The sequence below is a fragment of the Pleurodeles waltl genome, chromosome 3_1, assembly GCF_031143425.1.
Source record: "Pleurodeles waltl isolate 20211129_DDA chromosome 3_1, aPleWal1.hap1.20221129, whole genome shotgun sequence".
NCBI lineage: Eukaryota > Metazoa > Chordata > Amphibia > Caudata > Salamandridae > Pleurodeles > Pleurodeles waltl.
Window position 1 is genome coordinate 53,750,953 of NC_090440.1, and position 22,929 is coordinate 53,773,881.

Genomic DNA, 22,929 nt, shown 5'->3' on the forward strand with positions numbered 1-22,929 from the left:
TCTGGCATTCCTTCTGCTGATTCCAAAGACCTGGTACTGCTGTTGCTACTAGCGGAAACAGTGCATTGGCATCTAGGATGAGAATGGAGGCTACAACTTCCTAAGACAAGCATCAGCCTACATCAGACTCCCTCAGGCTGCATCAGCTGACCATGAACACTCTCCTGCTGCCACTGCTGACCTTTCAACTGCGCATGCTTCCTAGTGGTCAAGGCAAGGGAGCAATGCGACTGCTGTCCGTGATCCCCTTCCCTGATACTGAAGTCTGTGGGTGAAGTATCTGACCACACTGGTCCACACCACTGAGTTACCATATCATACCAAAACCTTTGAATAGGTAATTCGGGACTGTGCCCATATGAATGGAGAGATTTAACTGAATATGCAAAGAGAAAATATGCTGTTCGATTGCTAATCTTGTTGGGACTACAAACTAACATTTTGGGGTAATTAATAGTGATCTGCACTTATGCTTTGTCTATCCCATACCCGTACCTTTTCATGGGGTTTGACTAGATATAGAAGAAGCTGGATCCTTAGAGGGTAACGATATTTTTGTAGACCTCATAGGGAAATTGCAACACTGTACCTCTGCCACGTAATTTGGTTTTTGTAAATTGTTTTGTTGTTTTTATAAAAAATATAAACACTGGGTAGAGCAATATATTAACATATTAGTTATTTATTGCTGCATTCTGAGCTCTTGCTTCCTATACTAGCTCCCTGAAAAACCTTTAAGTACACACTAGAACTAGACTGAGAATCACGTGCAGAAGGGATGTACTTCCTGCTCTCAACAGACTCCAAGACACCAGTGGCAAACAACTTCACTCACCACAGTTGAGGCGCAGAAGCCCTTTTCTGTTATGTGCCCCATCCCAAATGGGGTCTGACAATATTCCTGTCATGGTATTTGGCATCCATTTGCAGTGAGCCCCCTGAGAACCTTCTTGTGCTTTGAAGGGTCTGACAGTTCCTTGTTTCCATCACTGGGCATCAGACTCCTTACGATGCACAAGTGTTGATACAATTTGCATCAGAAGAAAGTGGCAATCTCACCTGCTGTTAAACCTGTCAGCCTGGGGGTGGACTTCCCCCAAACCTTTTGCCTTTTCCCCTCAATGTTTGCTGGAATTCTTTTTTGTTGGCATTAGGACTCTGCACACTTTCCCATTGCTTGCTAGTGCTGAAGTGCTTGTGCACACTCCCCTAAACATGGCAAAAATTGGTGTACATCTAGTTGGCATATGTAATCTACTTAAATGTCCCTTCTAGAGGGGTATGTAATATTCCCAGAGCCTGTAAATTAAATTCTACAAGTGTACCTGCAGCATTTATTGGGCCACACGATTAAGTAGCCCCGTAAAACACATCCCAGGCCTTCCATTGCAGCCTGCCAATTATTCTTGACAATATTACCCCTTTGCCAAGCCTTAACCACCCCTCTTACTGCATATGTCACCCCCAAGGTACGCCCTAGAATCTCCATAGAGCAGGGTGCAATGTAATTAAAAGGTTGGGCATGTTCTTTTAACTTATACATGTTCTGGTAGTGAAAAACTCCTAAGTTCTTTTTTCAATATTGTGAGGCCTGCCTGACCCATAAGATAACACTGGGTTACCTTATTGCCCTTAGTAAGTACTAACTTTTGATTGGGAACAGATTAACATTTCACGTTTGGTATCTATGAAATTGTAATTAAAAATCATCTTTAACGGTAATGTCAGTTTTTAAATTACAATTTTGAAAATGTCACTTTTTTCAAATTGGCATTTTCCTGCCCTTTACCATTTGGTGCTACCAGACTTCCAAGGTTACATGAATATGTGCAGTTAGCAGTTAGACTTTGTGAATCACTCCAAGAGAGTCACACAATAGCCCATCTGCTGACAGGATTGGGGGGGCAGAGATGGGTACAGCCCCACTTACAAATGAATAGGCTATGCCCTGCCTTCACACAAAGGGCTTGTCACTAGGCCCAGATGCAAAATCTAATTCCACTCATGGAGTTGGTGGAAACTTGCAACTCTGCGTTACTTGTGTAATGCAGTGTTCCTGCCAAATCTCACCAATTGTCGTGTGGCAGAATTATTTTTCTGTTGCCACCTTGTGGTGTTCACATGAACAATGTGAGGTTCCTGTATCATGCACTTGCGAGTGCAAGCAAGATTCACTGGCCGTTAGTGCAATTTCAATTGCAGTAGAGACCTAGTAATTTTTTGCATCACAATTTTTAGCTTCTTTAAGGGAAAAAAGGTTTCACAGTTAAATACATTTTTTCCATGTTTGTTTGTTAAATTTGCACTGTGTCATTTATTTTACCATGTGGCCTAGTCTGCCCGTGGGCAATCGAGTCAGTACTACTCATTGGATATTGTCAGGAATCCCCAAGGTGCCTCCTGCGTTATCTGTCAGCATCCCCAGCGATTAGGGTTAAATCATATCTCTGTTCTTGGTTAAAACTTCATGTTTGTAAGTAAGCATAATGTGCTGTGTTACACAATTGGTGTTATCAATGCTTGTTTTAGCAATGCTTGTTTGCTAATGTGAGCAGGTGTAGAAATGTGCTTCTAATTGGGTGTTGTGTAGACATGTGCTTCTAATTGGGTGTGGTGACTCATCCACATGTGGAAACTCAACTGCTTTCCTGATTGGCTATAAATAGCAGAGTGAAGCATGCCTCCCTGCTTGGCTTTGTTTTGCTTCCTGATCTCAGCATCTGATTTGGCAGTCCAGACCCTGCTGTCATCCTTCTATTCAGGACTTTTGAGGCACTTCTTTTCTTCGTTCCTGTACCAGCCCAGGCATTCCTCCAGCACTCCAGAAAAGACTGCACCTAAGTGACTAGTATTCTCCAGGGAGATTGTTCTGTGAGCTCCGCGCTTTCCTAGAACAGCTGGTGTATTTCAGACCTTGCTTATCTTGAAGAGATACATGCATTTCTGAACATTCTACATTATTATTGTAGTTACTTGCCTAAATGTGCTTCAGGAAATCTGCTTGAGCCCAATCACTACAAATAGTGACAGTGCAATTTTAAACAAGCATTTACGTGACTTTTCTTTCTCTAATAGCATAACTCTTGGATTTAAATTGTGTCATTCATGCCTGTGTTTCAGGTTTGAGGAATTTGCTTTTGTAGGGTTTTTCACACACACAGTGAAGTCAAACCAAACTGTGCCACCCTAACTGTTTAAACCCAGAGTTGACATTTGTATTTCTTGGATTGTTTTTGTTCCTTTTAGTTTAACCCTATGCATGCAGGAAAGTTATACGTGATATTATTAATGCCCTTGTTTGTCTATCTTGTGCATGATAAGTGCAACCACAGTTCTAATTGTAGTGTGCAACAGTGAATCTCTGTGAAGCCAGCCCTAGTGTCGCAGTACTTATTGTTATGGTACTCAGTTTGGGTTTTTGGTAATACAGTGTTAGTAATTGTGCCAACAGTTATTATAATCCAAGAAAAGTGCTGGAGCATCCCGGTTTTCTTCTACTGCTCCCGTGCCAATATCAGAAAGAGAGATTCAGTTTCAAGGAAGTTGAGTACACTAACTCCACTATCACTCTGTCAACAACGACCTGCCCCCCCGAAGATACAGGGTGCCTTGCTGGACCGGCAAGACGTGGCAGTGTTTTGTCTCTTTCTCTTCCACTCCCCCTTTCCTTTTGGGACACCTGCCGGGGTTTATGTGTCCACCAGGAAGTGCCGAGAGGTGTTCCAGGAGGTCAGGGGCATACCATCGCCCCTGCAGACATCCTGCTTTTCAGGTGAGTGGCCCCGTCTTAACAGGTATATGCACAAAGTGTTTCTGTGGTATATGTTGCTTTAAATGATCTTTAGGCCAGGGATGGCATTGGATTAAATCATGCATTTTTTTGCATTTCATTTATTCTGTGTATTTTATTTTGGTGGGGTAATCATTTTGAAATAATGCCTTGGGAGGATGTGTGTTGTTATACATTTTTTATAGTTGACTTAATTTTTGCTTTTGGCATTTCTAAATAAATGGTAGTGTTCTCTACATAGTTTGCTATATCTCCTTTGTCTGGCCAGTGTGTGTCTGTGTGTTTGTATGTGTATGTGTGTGTGTGCCATAGGCCACCATTTTGTCCTTGTTCTCTATTCCAGGTGTTGGCAACCATTTAGTGTAGTCATGGGCCTGCATGTGTTCTTTGTTGTCCATGCCTCTTTGCTTGTTGTGGCCGGTAGCCACTTTGTATAGTCAGCCACGGTTCTTTTGCCATAGGCCTGCATGTGTTCTTTGTTGCGTATGCCTCCTTGTTTGTTATTTGAAATTTGAACATGTGACCAGTGTGTTAAATCTTTTTTTTCCAGTTTTTAAAGTCATTTTCTAATGACATTGAAAATGGCTATGCCTTTTTGATTAGTGTTCATTTTTAAATTTTTCTTCCCTGATCTCAGTTTTTTGCAGTTGAGGATCATGTAGTATGTAAGTACACTGTTTATGTAGTATGGCATGCATTTTTTCCATTTTGCCCTGCATCTCCTTGCCTCCTACAGGAGTTCTCAGAGTCCCTAGTGGTACACCATCAATTACTTTTTTTATATTATTACTTTTTTTCCTGCACCCCCCGCCTGCCAAAGGTCTCTTAGGCCATAGGCGAACACCAGCATTCACTGGTTCAAGGAATATTCAATTTGTCCCTAGCCTGCACACCAAGCCTGCCTTAGGTCTCTTAGGCCATAGGCACACACCAGCTTACACTTTTTTAAGGATTGTTCAATCTTTTCATGCACCCACCTGCCTGCTGCAGGTGTCGCAGTAGAGGTACATAAAGCTAACTTTTAAATCTCTATGTTGTTTTCCTAGTTGAAATATGATGTTATAGTTTGGATTGGAATGGTCAATGATACACAACTGTTTATTATTTCGGGTTTGCGTCACTAAATTATGTTGCCTGTATGAGTAATTCAACCTGAAAAAATGCTACATTTCATAGAATGTTTTTCTTGTAGGTTTGCTTTTAGGAGCACAAGCGACATCACCCACAGGAATGCCAGATGGAAGGCCTGCACAAAGTGACAGTACACCACACCAACTCAGTCCTCCTCTGTCTGCTTCTGCTTTTGCAACTGACAGAGCTTGAAGATGGCCCCACAGAAAGGTGTTCCTTCCAAGAAAGTGGCCAGAGAAGAAAAAGCAGATTGCCACCACTTGCATTCCACCCTGTCTCTTTTTCAGGACACATGGTGTGTCTGCCACATCATCCTCCAGGCAGCAAGCTTGGAGCAGCACTGATGTATCAATGACATGACTATCCCAACTTAAGCCCAAGCGCATATCTCTTTGTGAGGCAGCCACTGCAATAATGGCGACAAGCAGAGAGTCTGAATTGGATTTGTCTCATTTTCAAACTAGTACTCAGTTGTTGCAGGAAACTGAGCAAAATGGACAACAGGAGCTGCAAACAGCATAGTTCTTACTGAAGTAGGAGCAGAACAGCAGGTTATGCCAACTGCTGAGCAAGTTGTACCTCTTCTTGAACCATTGGCTTCCCGATCTCCAGCAAAAAAATGAAAGGGTACTGTAGTATTTATGTGTACACTTTAACCTTCCATGTATCGTAAGTACATAGCGACACAAGTGGGATTCGACATGTATTTAGACAGAGGATAAATCACCTCAGTCTGCTCCAGGCTAAACCCTTCTCCAAATGACAATTCAGCCCCTCATAACATTCTAACTCATCATAACGTTCTAAAGAATGCTCGAGGTAAAGCATTCCACTACAGAAACTAGTGAACAGCATGGGCTATATATTTGTTACGGTTAATGTTTACACACAAATACTACAGGCACTCCACCATTTTCTCCGAATCCCCCTCCTGTTGATCTGGACATGGATTAGACCCCACCTGAGCCTGAAACCTGCCACAAAAGACAAGGGAAAAGGAAAATTCCTGAAAGCCTTAGAATTCTGGAAAGGAATAAGGACAAGCCAGTGATTATCAGTATGGAAGCTGGCTCAGAGGACACAGAGATTACCCCCCTTTTCAACCAGCTCAGCCGGATGAGGCACTGTTTCCACCCCCACCACCGCTAGCTTCCATATGTGTAAGGCCCCCGCTGAGACCTGCATCCATCACTACCTCAGTCGAAGTACCCACTGCAGAGAGGCAATCAACACACTCACCTACCTCAGGCATTGGCAGTGGCATACTAAAAAAAAGTCTCCTCCCCAGCTTGAGACTTCTTTACGATTGGCAGGCAGGAAGATAACATTGCAATATGCTCCATTTGCCACAGTAGTGTTTGTCAAGGTAAACCACGTTCACACGATGGTGCTGGAGGCCAAAAGACCCATATGAAAAAACATCATGCAATCCAGTGGTAGGAGCATCTTAAGGAAATATCTGGTGGTGGTGGTAGTGATGCGACAGGGGAATCAGAACTCTGATCATAATAGGAGGTTGAGGAGGAAGATGGTGACAGCTTTACACAAAGCATCCCTGCCCCCAGGAATTAGTAGCAGCCATCTGCCCTAAATGAAGGGCTTCCAGACAGACCTATTTTTCCAGAGTTGCTGTTCCCACATTCAAGCTTTTCAGCCAAGTGCCGTCCACACTATCCACCTGACAACAGACATGTTAACCAGTTCTCAAGCAACTCATTTTATGTGTATCACAGCACACTAAGGCGGTCATTCTGACCGCGGCGGTCGGCGGTCGCCGCCCGCCAAGCGGTTCCCACCGAAAGACCGCGGCGGCTATTCCGGCTTTCCCGCTGGGCCGGCGGCCGACCGCCAGAAGACCGCCGGCCGGCCCAGCGGGAAAGCCCCTTCAACAATGAAGCCGGCTCGGAATGGAGCCGGCGGAGTTGCAGGGGTGCGACGGGTGCAGTGGCACCCGTCGCGATTTTCACTGTCTGCAAAGCAGACAGTGAAAATCTTTGTGGGGCCCTGTTAGGGGGCCCCTGCACTGCCCATGCCAGTGGCATGGGCAGTGCAGGGGCCCCCAGGGGCCCTACGGCACCCGTTCCCACCATCCTGGTTCTGGCGGTGGACACCGCCAGAAACAGGCTGGCGGGAAGGCGGTCGGAATCCCCATGGCGGTGCTGCAAGCAGCGCCGCCATGGCGGATTCCCTGGGCCAGCGGGAAACCGGCGGGAAACCGGCGGGAAACCGACGGCTCCCCTTTTCTGACCGCGGCTTTACCGCCGCGGTCAGAATCGCCCAGGAAGCACCGCCAGCCTGTTGGCGGTGCTTCCGCCACCCTCCGCTGTGGCGGTCATGGACCGCCAGGGTCAGAATGACCCCCTAAATCTCTTTTGTGGGGGCCAGGCAACAGCTATCTGCAGGTGTCACCCCTGAAGGAATGTTCAAGGGTGTTCAGTGGCATGCAACAGTAGCAATATTCACCATGGGGAAATCACATACAGCTGCAAAAATCTGCAAACAGTAAGGTGTTTGAATGGCTGTGACCAAGAGGTCTCAGAATTAGATTTGTTGCTATGGACAATGTTAGTAATACACTCAAGGGCATGGCAGATAATGGATATTTCATGGTCCTGTATTTGGCGTATTTAAGCAACCTGATTGTGCAGGACTTTCTAAACAAAAGAGAGAGATAGTCAGCAACATATTGGCCACCTGCAGAAGAACCTTCACTCATTTCAGCCATTCATTTAAAGCACAGGAGCAATTGAGGATCATTCAGCATGCTAATAGTATACCAGCTAAAGCCCTCATACCGAAGGTGCCAACATGTTGGAATTTGACCTACTATATGTTGCAACACCTGTGTGAACACTACAGACCGATCACTGACTATGTCCTTCAAAGAGGAAGGGATGCAATATGGAAAAAATATGACCATGGAGATGAACAAATAGGGCCCAGTCAAATGCCTGACACAGATGCTACTTCCTTTTGCGATTTTCACACAGGAAGCCAGCAAAGAGGACAGTATGATGAGGCAAGGTATCCCATTGTTGCATCTGCTACTGGACCAGTTAAAAAAGGTGTTGCAAAGGTTTGCCAGTCTGAACGAAGACGTGTATGAGTCAGTTGAGAACTTAATCCTTAGCTTGGCTGTTAATCTTAGGCTGCAAAGAACGATTGTGTCCTCCAAAGAGTACATCTGTGCCACAATACACAACAGAACAAAAAAATACCGGCCACTTTCATTCCTTTTTTCAGAAGAGGATGTTTCACTATACAAGTGGTGGATTGTTGAGCAAGCAAGAAACCTGGAAGAAGAGCAGCTGGAAGTTAGAGGCCTGGCAGCAGTTCTGGTGTGCAGCCTTCAAACTCCAGAATGAGCAGTACTGTTCTCTCACAGTAGTCTACCCCAGAAACATCAGCAACAACAACACTGGCAACAGCAACATCTGCAACAGAAGAATCTGACCCAACCTCTGCACTGGCATGGTTTCAAATGGTAGGGCTTACGTCAAGTGCAGAGGTGAAAGCAACAGAGAACGAGTAAGTGGCAGCACCAATTACTTTTCAGCATATGGTCCAAGACTATCTGAATGACCCAAAGGAAGTCTACGTGGATTAAACCCCATTGGTCTATTGGTATGGAAAGATGCACCAATGGGCAGAGTTCAGCAGGCTGGCAATAAAGTATCTGGCTTGTTTGGTTGCCAGTGTGTCTGCTGAACCTATGTTTAGTGAAGGTGGCTCAGTTGTCAAAGTTAGAAGGAACAGTTTCTCACCTCAAAACATGGAGAGATTGACCATGATTGTAATGAACCAATAATTCATACCACAACATTACACTGTTCCTGAAACAGTGTAGGGTTGGATGAGGATAATTGGCAAGAGTCAAGTGTGTTAACTGGTCAACTTCTGGGTGAACCCCCTGAGTTTGAGGACAAACTCTACTTCCTTAACTGAGTGGGCCACAATAGATAATTCAAATTATCGTCAAACTGCTCTGCAAAGGAAATGGATATAGCTACAGGAACATTATATAGTTGGTGTCTGACTTATGCAGACCCCACCATTTATTCACATCAATGGCCGGACTGGAGTTGGACCAGTGTACACAGAAAAAGCCTCCCCATTTGCCTCAATGACATGACAATGCCTTGCCTCTGCCCCATCTCTATCCTCGTTGTTTTTATTCCCTAGCTAGGAAGCCCCACTAAAGATCACTAACTAACAAGATTGCCATTGTGTTGCTTCCATGGGAACACAGGAGATACAACAGTAGACAAATGAGTACCACCATGCTTGGATTGGAAAAAGCAACTATTGCACCAATGAGTGATACATTATTGAGTGAGTGTGAGTGGTGAAGATTGATTGTGGTGGCAGACAGTGAGAATATTGTTCAACTGGATTTCAATGATTTGCAATGGTTGGGGGCTGATGGATGCATCTGCCTGAAGGTGATTGAGCCTTTCTTTTATCTTTAGGTAGATTTACTTGCATGTTCCACTCCTTGCTATACTTTTTTCAGGCTGTTCAGAGACCAGCTAGTTTAGTTAACAAATAAAATCTACGCAAAATGCTCAACTTCTTTTGCTCCCCTCCTACAACAGTGTACCTCAGATCAATTTCTCCTAATCTCATTTGGGTCAGGATTAGGAGTCGGAGGTCAGACAGACTCAGGGCAGGACTGCCTCAACAGCCAGATGAAGGAAGGTATCTACTTCGAGTTCAAAGGGAAACGAACATGACTCAAATAGGCCTACCCAGCACTGTGGATTTAACTGTAGAGAGATGGGTGATTTGGGAAATGCTGAGTTGTGTGGTAGCACAATTGTCAAACTCCTCGAATGAAGATGTTGTGTTCTTGGGGATGTAACTGGAGACTGACATGTCACATGATGGGCACACTTGGCTACATTTTATGACAGTTTTGAGATTGATCAGCTAGGTACATGCAGCTGCTTGTCTGGGTTTGGTTGTAAAATTGTTCTCACTTCTCAGTTAACTGCACATGAGTCATCGGCATGCCATGGATTGTGCTGCAGCAGCCCATGCACTTGCTCTGCCTCTTATTCCACTCCTCGTAAAGCTTACCTTCTCCTTGACTGTACAATATCAACACTTACTGTTTTCCAATCCACAGACCTTCTCTTCTTCCGCACGAAAGCTCCACCACTCCTGCTTACCTTACCAGACTGGTTCAGCCATGCACCAAAAACAAACTTTCCAAGAAGAATGCAAATGCACCGCCCAATTTGGCATTTACATACAGCATAATTTTTCTGTGTGGTTTCACTCTTCCCTAATTTATAGTTTTCAAATATAGATGACAGAATAATTAGATAAAGCTTGGGTCTCTGGGGCTGAAGGACTGTTTGCAATGTGTTCACTGAACTGTGTCTTTCTTCCATTTCCTTCCACAACAGATTTGATGATGATGAGGTGTTGGTCATCAACCTGATGAATATTGTTGTTATGCAGTGTTTGTCTTTGTCACAGCGTTCCCCAACTCTGTTTGCCATCCATTTATCAAACCCCCTAACCCTTTTACCCCAGGCTGTGTAATATATATTGAGGTGTGGCTTACAAATGTAACACACACACTTGATGGGATGGATGAGGTGAAAGCAACACCATTTCACTGCAGGATCCACTTAGTATTCACAAAGTTACTACTTGTAAAGTTACTGATGGAAAAGTTACTAGTTGTAATCTTACACTGCAAGAGTTAACAACCTAACACTAAAAGTGTAACTTTGCCTTTGTGAATCAGGCCATCACTGTGTTAGTTTTAGAATCTATGCAACATGGGGTAACTAACCCTCATCTCCTGAGTCCTAACGTGAGAATTTTGTAAGTTTAGTTGCATTCTTTTTTATGAATTAGACCCCAGATTGCTTGGGAGTGTCACTATTGCTAGTTTTTGTAATAAGAGTTTGTTTTGTCAGGATGGTCTGGTCTCAGTCACACTAACTCTGTGTTTTCTTTCAGTCTTGTTGCCTGTGATGAATCTTTCGAATAATCTAACAGTTGGAGTTCACCTCTGGAATAGGTGGGAGTCTGCCTTGCCTTGTCTTCCCTGTTAGCACAAGAATACTATTAATCCCACCACCAATAATAAGAAGGCCCCTTTGGAAAACCCTGCAATAAGGTTTGAGAAAAGTGCGAGAGGTACCATTTCTTAATCACTTCAGGTACGAAGTGATCATGAAGGACTAGTTGATAACTTAGTAGTGATATTGTCCTTTTGAAGGAGAGATAACAAATACTACATTTTTGTGTATGTTGGCAGACTCCTTGTTGGGCAAATAGTTACATAGGATACGGCAAGGGGAGTTATTTCTACACTCTGCTACTACATTCACAACTATACTGTATAAGTGATTGATGACTAGGTGCAGCAAAGCCCTGACAAGTCACACAGAATTAAATTAATCACTAATTTGTTCCCAGACAGTGCCACTCTGATGGCTGTGAATAATATATTCCTGGGCAGCAGGAAGAGGTAAGTAACCTACTGAAGAATATATACATGGCAAGGGACTTCAGATAGGGAAAGTCTAGGACGAAAAGTCAATGTATAAGGTGTGACAATTTTAAAGGGCAGCTCCCTGTCACACTCTTTTATCAACAGTAACACTCAAGAATGCTATACTATGCTAACTAGCAAAGGAAAGAAGGTAATGATGATGACAAAGAAAATAAAGTAAAACCCATTTGTTTTAAGACCCATCCTCTCCACCCACAACAGGCCCACCTGCCTCCCCAAGCCATAACACGTCACAAAAGGTTTAATGTCCACCCTTTCCCAAGATTCCTGACCTTCCCACCATCTCAATTACAACATACCCTCCCCAAAAGAAACAATCAATAAAAAATGGCCTTGAGGGCATCAATTTCTCAGGTTAAGTTCTGCTGCCCATTCCAGATCAGTGTGGTCTCACGTCTGAGTTGACCCATCTCAGGTCTCAGGTACGGCAGCTCTCGCAGGACGTGGTGGAGGAGGTGTTGTGTTGATGAGTCTGAGGAGGAGGGGAGGGTGGTGGTGACCACTGCAGTTAGCTGGTGGCGACCACTACAGTTGACAGTGCTGCATCGAGTTGGAGGTGGCCCTGTCTGGAATCACACAGGACATGAGGCCTGCGCCTCTTTTTCTTCTTCCTTCAGGGCCACCAGCCAACGATATTCCTCTCCCACTGCCTCCAATGTCTACTTCCACAGCCGGGTGGTTATCTCTTACTGTGTTGAGACTATTGCTGGTTGCTGGGTTGTCACCAGCTCCAGCACTGGGAGCAGCTATAAAGAAAGTAAGAAGAACAAAATAGTAAAACACGAATTGTGATATTCAACTCAAACACTTGTTTATACTGTCTAAAGTGGCACAGTACAATAGCAGAACATTGCTGTTGCCCTAGGACATTGGAATTTAGTATGGAATTGGATGCGATGATTGATGATATACTAGTCACATAGCCTGGGCCGCGTTTTTACCACCAATGCATCACAACATAGCTAGGAAATCAATCATAGCACTCACGGAAAGGAGTAATTAAGCCAGAACACCAACATAATCAATTCAAAATGTTATGTTAATTTACCATATTTAAAAGTAAAACTGAACAGACACTTTTTGTGTGTGCCCAATTACCTGCCTTTAAGAGCAAAGCATATATATAGGGATATGTATATATCTCATATGCTGTACAATTAATACTTGACTATGCAACATTAAAGACCCCATGCTGGTAGGTCTGCTATCTTCCCAGCATGTTTTTGGGCCAGCTGAGCAGTAGCAATGTATGAAGTTATAATTCCAATGACTTGCTCTTCTCCAATTACCTCCTCCATTCTAATATCCTACTATTCCATGGTCCTACATTACACCCAGGCCTCTTACACAGATTGTTCTCATGAGATAATACCTACACTTGGCAGTGTGAAAAATGAGTCCACAAGTAAGGTATAGGGCTTGGGCTAGGTAGAGGTTGAGGTACGGAACGGCTGGGTGTCACGCTCATTATGTACTACTCTTTTGCTTGATCATCACATTGATTGACGGGAGGAAAAATATTGGAACAGTCGATCTGTAATGAAAGACATGAAATATACCTTCACTTGGACAGAGAAATGTGGCACAGACGTCCCATGCTGAGATAGAATTAACTTTTTTAGGTAGGCTGGGACAGAAAGACAAAATGAATAAGTGAAGCACTAGTAGGCAGAGTGGGCACAGGGAAACTCATGTTGTCTTTGGTTAGTAGTTTGTGCATGGCAGATTGGACTCTAAGTGATGGGTGGGATATATGTATTGATGAACCAATGCAGTAATGTCAATAAAAAAGCAAAGTGACTTACCACTTGTCAATGCCACCACTAAGACTTTTCCCTCTCCCTTGACTGCCTGAACCTCCATCGAAGTGCCTGCTGTGACAGCTGTGCACCTGGTGAAAAACATAATGCACACATCTTAGATACCAGATAGTCACATACATATTTATTTTACACAATGTACAACAACAGTATCTGACTACAGTTAGGTTAGCTATCTATCAGTACTTCTTCTGATAGTAATCATTTTGGGTGGTTTATGTTATTGCTTGACAGCATTGTATTAAAACAGGAAGCCATTGAGTCAACCAAGAACCCTTTAAGGTAAGTGTTAGAAATTGGGTTTCTGTTTGGCAGAGTATTGCACCGTGTCCAGGAAGGAACCACAGTTCTAGTCACGGTAGGTCACAAACACACCCTATATATGTTAGGAATTGGGTTTCTGGTTGGCAGAGGAATGCACCCTGTCCAAGCAGGAACCACAGTTTTAGTCAGGTAAGTCACAAACACACCCTATATCAACCTATTCTCACTGCCCGGTAGCTTTGTTCGGAGCAGTAAGGCTTAACTTAAAAGGCAATCTTTTAAGTATTTGTGCAACACTTGAAAGAGTAAAACATTGAAAACACCACAAAAAAGACACCACACCTGATTGGAAAATATAGCTTAATTTAATAAAGAAAAGAAGACCAACATTACAAAGGTCCAATAGGTAGAACTGGAATTATGCATTTTCAAAGAATAAACTGAAGTGCAGTGCTTAAAAGCATACTGTACCAACCTGGGCTATCTGCATCAAGCTTCAATGGGGCATCCCTGTATTCCACAGAACCTGGGCTATAGTGAATACAACTAAACAAATGGTTCTGTAGGAGCAATAATCAACGCTATGTCTCCAGTTCCTTAATAAACTGCTTCAAGAGACCTCAGTCTCTTTTATTCTGCAAAATAATAGTCACTTATGAACCAATCAATGTAAAAACAACATCACACATGGCTATTTCACCACTTAGCACTTTGTATTCAACTAAGATTCTGTAATTATATATTTATATTTTCTTTCAATTATCAAAGGTTGCTTCATTAGTGCAAAGTGAAAAAGTGCTAATGCAGTGCATGAAGTGAATACAGTAGGACTGAATAACTAAAACAGACAAAATGAACTGGTGTTTGTATGGTGAAAGCAACAAAGTACAAATGACAATGTTGTTAGCCTATCTGCAATCATAACAATTGAAAGCCTTTCATACAGGCAAAGGTGGAGTTTTTATCTCCTTTTCTAATCTCTCCAAGATCGTTTTGCAGTACAGGAATTTTGTATTCGATCATTGACATTTCAACCCTTTCATCGTGTTTGGAATAAAATATCAGCACGGGTCTTCCTCAGGACTATATTAGAAGTGACCTGGAGTCGCTTTGTGCCTCGCACCACCCACTTGTCCAATATAGTTGCGTTTCGTATATCTATCATCATTCCAAGGGCTGTCCACTTCAATCCAAATGGTCAACAATGATCCAGACTTACAGTCACTCTCTGCATGAACATGTCACTTTGATTATTTATGAATAATGATGATGCACTCTATTATTAACCATTATTACAAAAAATAATATACGTAAGTAGTCAATGTGTATATTTATCTATCTGTATTATGTATATTATATATATGTATATATAATATTATATATATATATATATATTACTTGGTGGCGGTCACCACTAGGTAGTTATAGTTAGGACCTAGTTTCTATAGAAAATATGTTTTCTGTTTTGCTAATAACTTTTGTGCTGCCTGTTGAATCTTCAAAAAATTTTTCCGAAAAAAAACAACGCTCACTTCAGTGTTTTTCTGGAGAGTTTCGGGGGCGGGGCTGAGAAAAAGGGGGAGTGGGGTCCCCAAATGCTTTTTCCCCTTAGCTTTTTTTCATAGGGATTTTGAACAGGAATAGTGCCCTAACCACTGGACAGAATTACACCAAATTTGGCAGAAAGGTAGCTCTTGGTAAATACAGCAACCTTTTGGTTATTTGGTGTACATTTGTTCAGTAGTTTTTGAGTAATTAAAGAAAAGAAAATTTTTTATATATAGGGATGCAAAGGCTCCGTGAACCCTCCCGATCTTGTTCTAATACTGATTGGCTGCCAACACTACAACAAGGAAGTATTGGTAGCCATGTTGGGACTCAGCTACCAGAAAAAAAGATTTAAAAAAAATAAAGGGGGCCAGGGTAGGTACACCCTGACTCCTTAGCTCCGGTGCTGGTGTCCAAGAGCACCCCACCGCCCGAGCAAAAAGCATTTTTTGAGCATTTTTGTGGGAGACGTGACAGACCCCTAGATCTGCTAAAAAAAATAAAAAAAAACAAGCACTGGCTCCCCTGCTTGTTTAAATGCAGCCCTGGGTCGGCCAGATACAGGGGGCATTTAAATTTTGAATGCGGGGACCCACAGCCCCGGGGACAGCCACCTCCCTGTGTCTTTAAACTAAATGAATGTAGAGGGCTGCACAGACCCTGGGCCAAAACTGGCCAGGGAGGGAAACCGTGCCCCCCATTGAATTGCAGTGGGCCCTGGGGAGTGGGGTCTCTGGAGCTGAAATTAGCCGGGAGGGGGGCCATATGGAGCTTGGGGTTGGGTGGTTAGGGGGCTTCGCTGCAGGGTCTGGCTGTAGTGTCTGGCTGCAGGCCAGGCCCTGTGACCAACCACCACTGCGCACGGCCAAAGGCCATGCACGGGCGTGGCTGGATTAACGTTTAGTAATGAAAATTACTTTACATTAAAAAAGCATAGAAATTCACTGAAATCAACAAAGGTTACAGGGACGTTATAGTTAGGAAATAGAATTAAAAAAACACAAATTCACTTAAAAAAACAAAGGTTACAGGGAAGATATAGTTAGGCTCACATTTTAAATGGACAAAACCATAAAAAATGCACCTGTTAGAATTATCTGAAGTAACTATAACTGGTGCCCAAAGGTACCCTCACTATTCACTGCTAATTACGGCACAAATTACGGCACTCATGACATCTTTGATAACATCATTGATAGTATCAATGTAATATTTGCAGTAAAAAAGTTGACAAAAAAACTGTATGGTGGGGGAAATTCTTCCTCCCAGGTAATCCCAGCAATCTCATATAGGAAATCATTGGTATCCTTCATGTTTGATGGAAGATGGATGACAAATTCCTGAAGTGCCACATCAGCTTATTTAGACACTAGGCCTGGAGGACACCATAGGTCTGCTTGGGGTATTATTAATTTTTTTGTGAACTTTCAGGAGAAGATACAGGTTAGGTTATTTTTTGAAATTCCTTTCTCAAAAAACAGTATTCAGCCCACTCTAGAAGACCCTTGTCGCTCCAGACTACCAGCCTATCCTACAGAGTTGTGATGCTCTTAGGCCCATATTTATACTTTTTTTGTGCCGCATTTGCGTCATTTTTTTACGCAAAGGCGGCGCAAACTTTCAAAATACAATTGTATTTTGTAGGTTCGCGCTGCTTTTGCGTCAAAAAGCGGTGCAAATGCGCCGCTAAAAAAGTATAAATACGGGCCTTAGTGTATGTAGCCTTAACAATCTCATGTGAAGTGTTATCATCCATTTGCCTCATGACTTCCCTAATGCAATTCTCTCTTTCCAGCACCACTACATTCTCGCCCTTATCAGCAGGACGTATCACTATGCTCTCATACTTTGTCAGGGATTCAAGGGCTTCCATCTGTTTGAGAAAAGTATTGTGTCTGATGTTTCCATGATGGCCTTTTCTCAACCTTTTGAGATCCTGGATGATTACATCATGAAAAGTATCAATATTGTAATGAGGCAACCACATGGAAAAGAATAATCGTAAGTGATACCAATCAAGAACAGTACAGGGATCGCTAGGAGCGGTATCATCAAATTTCAATTCATGTAATGTAACCAGGAGATCCATATCACTTATGGCTAGGTTGTCTGAGATAATGTCCCTAATGTTGCGCTCACCTGACCTCTTCGGCCCTGACCTCAGCTGGTGTCATTTTAATAGTTTTCATTTTCTGATAAATTTAAACAGACCAATCCTAGTTTTTACATAGTCAAAACCACGTAAGGGGCAAAAGAAAAGACCACATCATAACAGTATCTGTCAAATTCCTATTCAACAGAGTAATGATAGTGTTATTTACCAATTCCATATCCACTATGGCACAACTGTTGGGCTTGTAGTATCTCCCATGAGCCCCTGTAGTCTTGTTCTACCTCTTTTTCCTCCTTTGGGGGTTTCTGTGTCTCCACTGCAAGCTCCTTCCCAACCGCTTTCTCTTTCTCTTCCTCTGCTCCTGAACGATGAGCCTCTGCCACTGTTGTTTGAGAATGTTGCCTCTCTGCAATCTTTTGGCCCCTCCTTAGGATCCAATACTGGTCCATAAAAGTTGTTGATTCGAAACTCTGTTCACTACCTGAAGCATAGCTTTCAATTGATGCAGAGGTGTCAGTATCAGTAACAGTAGTTTCCCCTTTGTCAGAGATGGAGGTCTCCCCTTGTGCAGGTCCAGCAGAAATTACCATATTTTTATCAAACTCCTTGTCAAACTTCCAACTGAAAGTCAAGATTCTGCCGCTCTCCTAGTCATTGTAGTCCCTTTGTAGTTTGGACTGTTTTCTCAGTTTCATGTCCTCCTCATGCATGTTAAGACGTCCTTCTCAGGTCAGGATTCAAGCTCCGTCTTGATGATTGCAACATCTTTCAATAATGTCTCCCTATCCAACCAAGCACACTCTGACAGAAACGGTGGAAAATCAGAGGAAGGTGGGGGCACAAGCACTTTTTGTCAGCATTCATTTGAGAGTTGAAGTTTTTACTATGCTCAATGAGTCAGGATTTAAACTTAAGCAAAAACTTAGAAAGTTAAACAAATTATGCAGACCAGAGATTTCCAAGTGGTGGGAGGCGACATCTTTACAGAATTACATGGTCAAGGGGATGGTCCTAAAAGGTATGCGCATGTGTATTGTCCCCTCCTTTGAGTAACCGTTTCCAAAAATTGCTGGAGGAATGGGCCGATAACACTGCAGCCAGTTCCAGAAGGATGTTGGGCATTTTGATAAAGGGTGCTTGGTTGGATAGGGAGACATTATGGGGTTGGGGTCACACCCCTGCGCTTCTGAGACATTCACATTGGGTGCGGGTTGCATCCGCACTGCCTGCTTCTGCCATTGTGAGGAGGATGGAGTGGGACTGGAATTGTCTGTAGGGAAGGTTGAGAAACAGGAGGAGAACAGACAGATGATAGACCAGGAAAGTATTAAACAAAAAACAAAGTATAAAAAGTAATCAAAACGTAAAATAAACACAGGGAAAATCAGACAGTAACAAAATAAGTACAAAAAGTGTGGTATTTGGGATCGGAACGATCAGATGGCATAGGATTGGGCTGGATAGCAGCCAACAAGGAATAAGGAATATAAGCAGATAATAAAAAATGGCTGCACCCTTACGCACTACATGGTGCTATTCGCACTGATTTTTCAGTCAGGAATGTGCTACTGGCCTGAAAAAGCAGCACGACCGGTCAGGTGAGCATTCTTCCACCTGTTTGCGGAGTACTGAAGAATCTTACTGAGGTGGTCATTACGAGTTTGGCGGTCTCGGGACCGCCATGTTGGTGGCAGCTGTCGTACCGCCAACGGCCTGGCAGTGAAGCCCGCCATATTATGACCATGGGGGTCTACCCAACAACATACTGCCAATACACCGCCAGTGCGGTCTGTCCGACACAGACGGTGGTGAGCACCTTCAGAACGGCGGGAAGCATGTGTCCACAGGACGTATTATGAGGCTGCACACAGCCAGGGTTACTGCTGCGGTCGCACCGCCATCAAAACCCTGACGGAAACAAATTCTATAAAAGGAAACATTCACCTTCAGGAACACAGAGCTGACCAGAGCCGCCATTGAACCAGAACTCGAAGTCCTCCCACTGCTCCTGCTTGTACAATGACTCCAGATCCAGCGACGAAGACAAAAACCCTAAATACACACACCTAGCACACACTGTAAGGAAAGACATTAGTATACACCCACACACAACACACACAACCTGGACACCTTGTGATGGGCACACATACACGTACCCGCACACCCATACGAACACACACACACCTCAACATATACACACACGCACACATACTACACACATGTACGAACTATGCACACCCCGGCCAACACACAGGTGACATACACACCAACCCACACACACACACAACACCGCCACTGTCAAACACAATCATACACAACACCACGACTTACACAACCACATCACAACAGCAACTACACATACGCTTCGCCATCCACTCTCACTGCACACCTCCACATCACAACACATACACACAACATGTAACAACACAACACAACCAACCAACACTAACACACACCCATACAACGAATGTGTTGTCACACCACACCCACACCACACACAACACATAGGACATAGTCAACACCACACACACACAAACTCACACACAACAACCATACAAAGGCACACAACACCAACATAACACATCACACCACGAACAATACACAATATAGCTACACACATGCATGTGACTACACAATCCTATCACACACATAATACAGACCCATCACAGCGGGACTGATGCCAGGGCCTCACACACATGCAGGCCATTCACAACAGCCCCCACAGCCACAGCACACACGTCACACACACAAACTAAGGATCACAAACACAAATCAGACATGGAGAAAGAAAGATAGGGCAAGTAGTGTTCAATGGATACCAACACCTAGTTTGTCCAGGTCTATTAAATCTTTAAAATAAATAGAAATATATAACTATGTTCAAAAATAGCACATAGGCAAGTCCAATGTCTGAGGTGCCAAAGGCACATTAGGCACCTCACTGTGCCCCAACTTGACTCCTGGCAGGAAAATAACCTCCACAGGGTAGGGGCACCAAGGGGGCAGGCAGGCACCTCAGTGGCGAGGGGGGATTGGAGGGAGATTTTGTGATTGGATCCTTGGGTTTAGGCTTGGGGGGGTCCTTTGGTGTGGGTTTGGGCGGGGTTTCCTTGGGTCTAGCCTTGGGAGGGGGGACCTTGGCCTTGGGGGGGTTGACTTTTTTGCAGGGGGAGAGACAAGGGCACTAGCAGGGATGGCAGGGGAGGCATTTGAGGTGGAAGGGCTGGACTTGGGAAGGGATACAGAGGGCTCCAGGGCCTCACCGGGTGGGAGAGGGGTAGGGAAAGCTCTTACAGGAAACGGTTCTTTGGCACACAGGGGTGGTCATGAGAAAAGGGTTTGGGAGTGGAGGGAGTGGTCATAAGATGTGTCTTTGTGGGTATCTTGGGTGCTGGTGCATGTGTGGAATGTCTGTGTGTGCTGGGTGTCAGTTGGGTGGGTGAGTGCTGGTGTTTAGGTGCACTATCAATACCATGCCTGATTACCCCTATCACCCATTGGATGTGCAGATGACACAACAATAAACTGCAGTCCCCTGCACTAACAACACCTGACTAGTGCATGTCCACTGTCAAATGTCCATTACAGTGAAGACAACGCCAAACACTGAGCACACTTACCTGTCCATGGCTGACCACTCAGTATAGTGAGGCCATCATGGAGGACAGCTCAGATTTGGCCAATACCAGTCAGACGCCCAAACACTTCACATCAGATGTGTCATGTAATACCCAAACCACTCCCAATCTGCCACAACATAATAGCCAAGCAAAGCTGTAAGAGTTACAGGCCATCAGAAGTGCCCCCAAATATCCATGTCGACATGAGGTAGGCAGTCAGTCAGCAATGCAGCAGAGGACAAGCTACGGCTTGGTAATACATGCCATATGCACTCCATAGTGACACATCAGGGATCTCCCAGGGCACTTAGCACCACCAGTACCAACCCATAATTTGGAAGGACACATCCCAACAAGTATAGCCCTCATAAATGTTGGAACTGTGCAATCAGACCCTATCAAAAGTACATGTATCAGTGTCCCAGGTTGCCTACCTACACATACCCTACAGCCAGCACATCACCTATACATGCCTGGTCAGCTCTCTGCCCAGTACTCCTGTCCAATGAAGGGCAGTGCAGTGTTGGAACCATAATGCCACCCCCACAATCTATCTATATCAGTTACAGTACATGATGTACACAGCCCCAGGGATGGAAGAAGAGTCGCACACTCGCGTAACTAGTCATACACAATTCTTATGGTACTACTGACACTTGCATCCATCGTAGGGCCAGGATGGAGTCACACAAGTGCTCATGTCATTTGTGCATATTCGCATTAAAGACTTGGAGAGGTATGCAACAGGGAGATGAAAATCCACTGACAGTAGAGAATGGGATCACAGCAACAGATACTCAGCAGAGGCCTATTGCCCATTTCCAAATGTTGATGCACATGTAACATTAACTGCATTGCCACTTTGGCAGCACTTAGGCAGAAGTATTAGTATCAATTTATTGTTCAGTTATTTAAAACCATTAAAAGAACGCACATTGTATAACATTTGCATTAAAATTTGGCAACATTTAAAAGAAAAAAAGAAAGAGATGGAAGAGGAAAACGCAAAACCTGTTAAATAGAAGTTAATATTTGTCTCTAGTTTCGGCAGGGAACGCTTAGGTTTCCTTTGGCCCCATGTGCACCGTGCCGTCCGCCCCCACTGACTGGGCTAGCAGCTGCTGGAGAATTGAAATGTATTTTGTACATCTAGCCAAGGCCCAAGCAGCTGAATGTGAAAAACAGAGATTGAATGTCTCCAATGAAGTCCGCACCCCCAAGGCCAAAGCTACTGGAATTATTAACTGTCTCCTATCGGCTGCTAATATGGGACAGCAGCGCAGAAGGTGTAGCCAGCTTTCATGATGGTAAGAGCAGATCGTACAGGCTCTTTTATATCTATGTGCAGGCCAGGAGGGATTAAAGTCCTTGATTGGCAAGACTAGTGTTTGCATAAACAAAATCTGGAGCTGAGTTCCTGCATTTAGTGCTTCTAGGAGGTATGGTTGAGGGGCTCGGATCAAATAAGAGTCATTTAACGCTGCCACTGTTGGTGGTGATTTGGCTGATAGTAGATCGTGCTCCCTTGAGAGTTCCTTTGCTCTTCTGTTGATTGATTTTTTCCAAGCACTCAATGACCCAGTGTCTGCCAGCTGAATGGAGTCACTTGTTTCAAAGGTCTTCAGTGCTTTACTTAGCTGCGTGAACCACAGGTGGCCAGGAGTTTCAAAAATGGTTCTCAAGAGGTATTTTAATGTGAGCTAATTGGCCTTCCTGAGCCCGATGTAATATTTCAGGATTGCAGGTTGACAATCTATCTGCTGTGAACCTAGGCCCATTTCCAATCCGAGCCTGGAGCGACGGGTGTACTTTGGATGTTGGAAGATTTTTAAATATGCGCTACAGTGAGCTTTTTCTATGGTGGGTCCTAAAGACCCAGGAAATGGTAGGTAACCGTATTGCAGAGCAGGAAGTAGGGTCACCTGTATTACCCTTATTATTGGGGCTGCCAAAGTGCTTCTTAGTTGGTTACTCATTTGGTTGATTCCAAATAGAGATGGCAGCTGCTTTTTGCCTGATTGTGCTTTTCTGTATCCCTGCCACGTTATTTTCTGTGAAGCACACCCCCAAGTAATTATATTTCCTGACTGTGCTAATGGTTTGGCTTC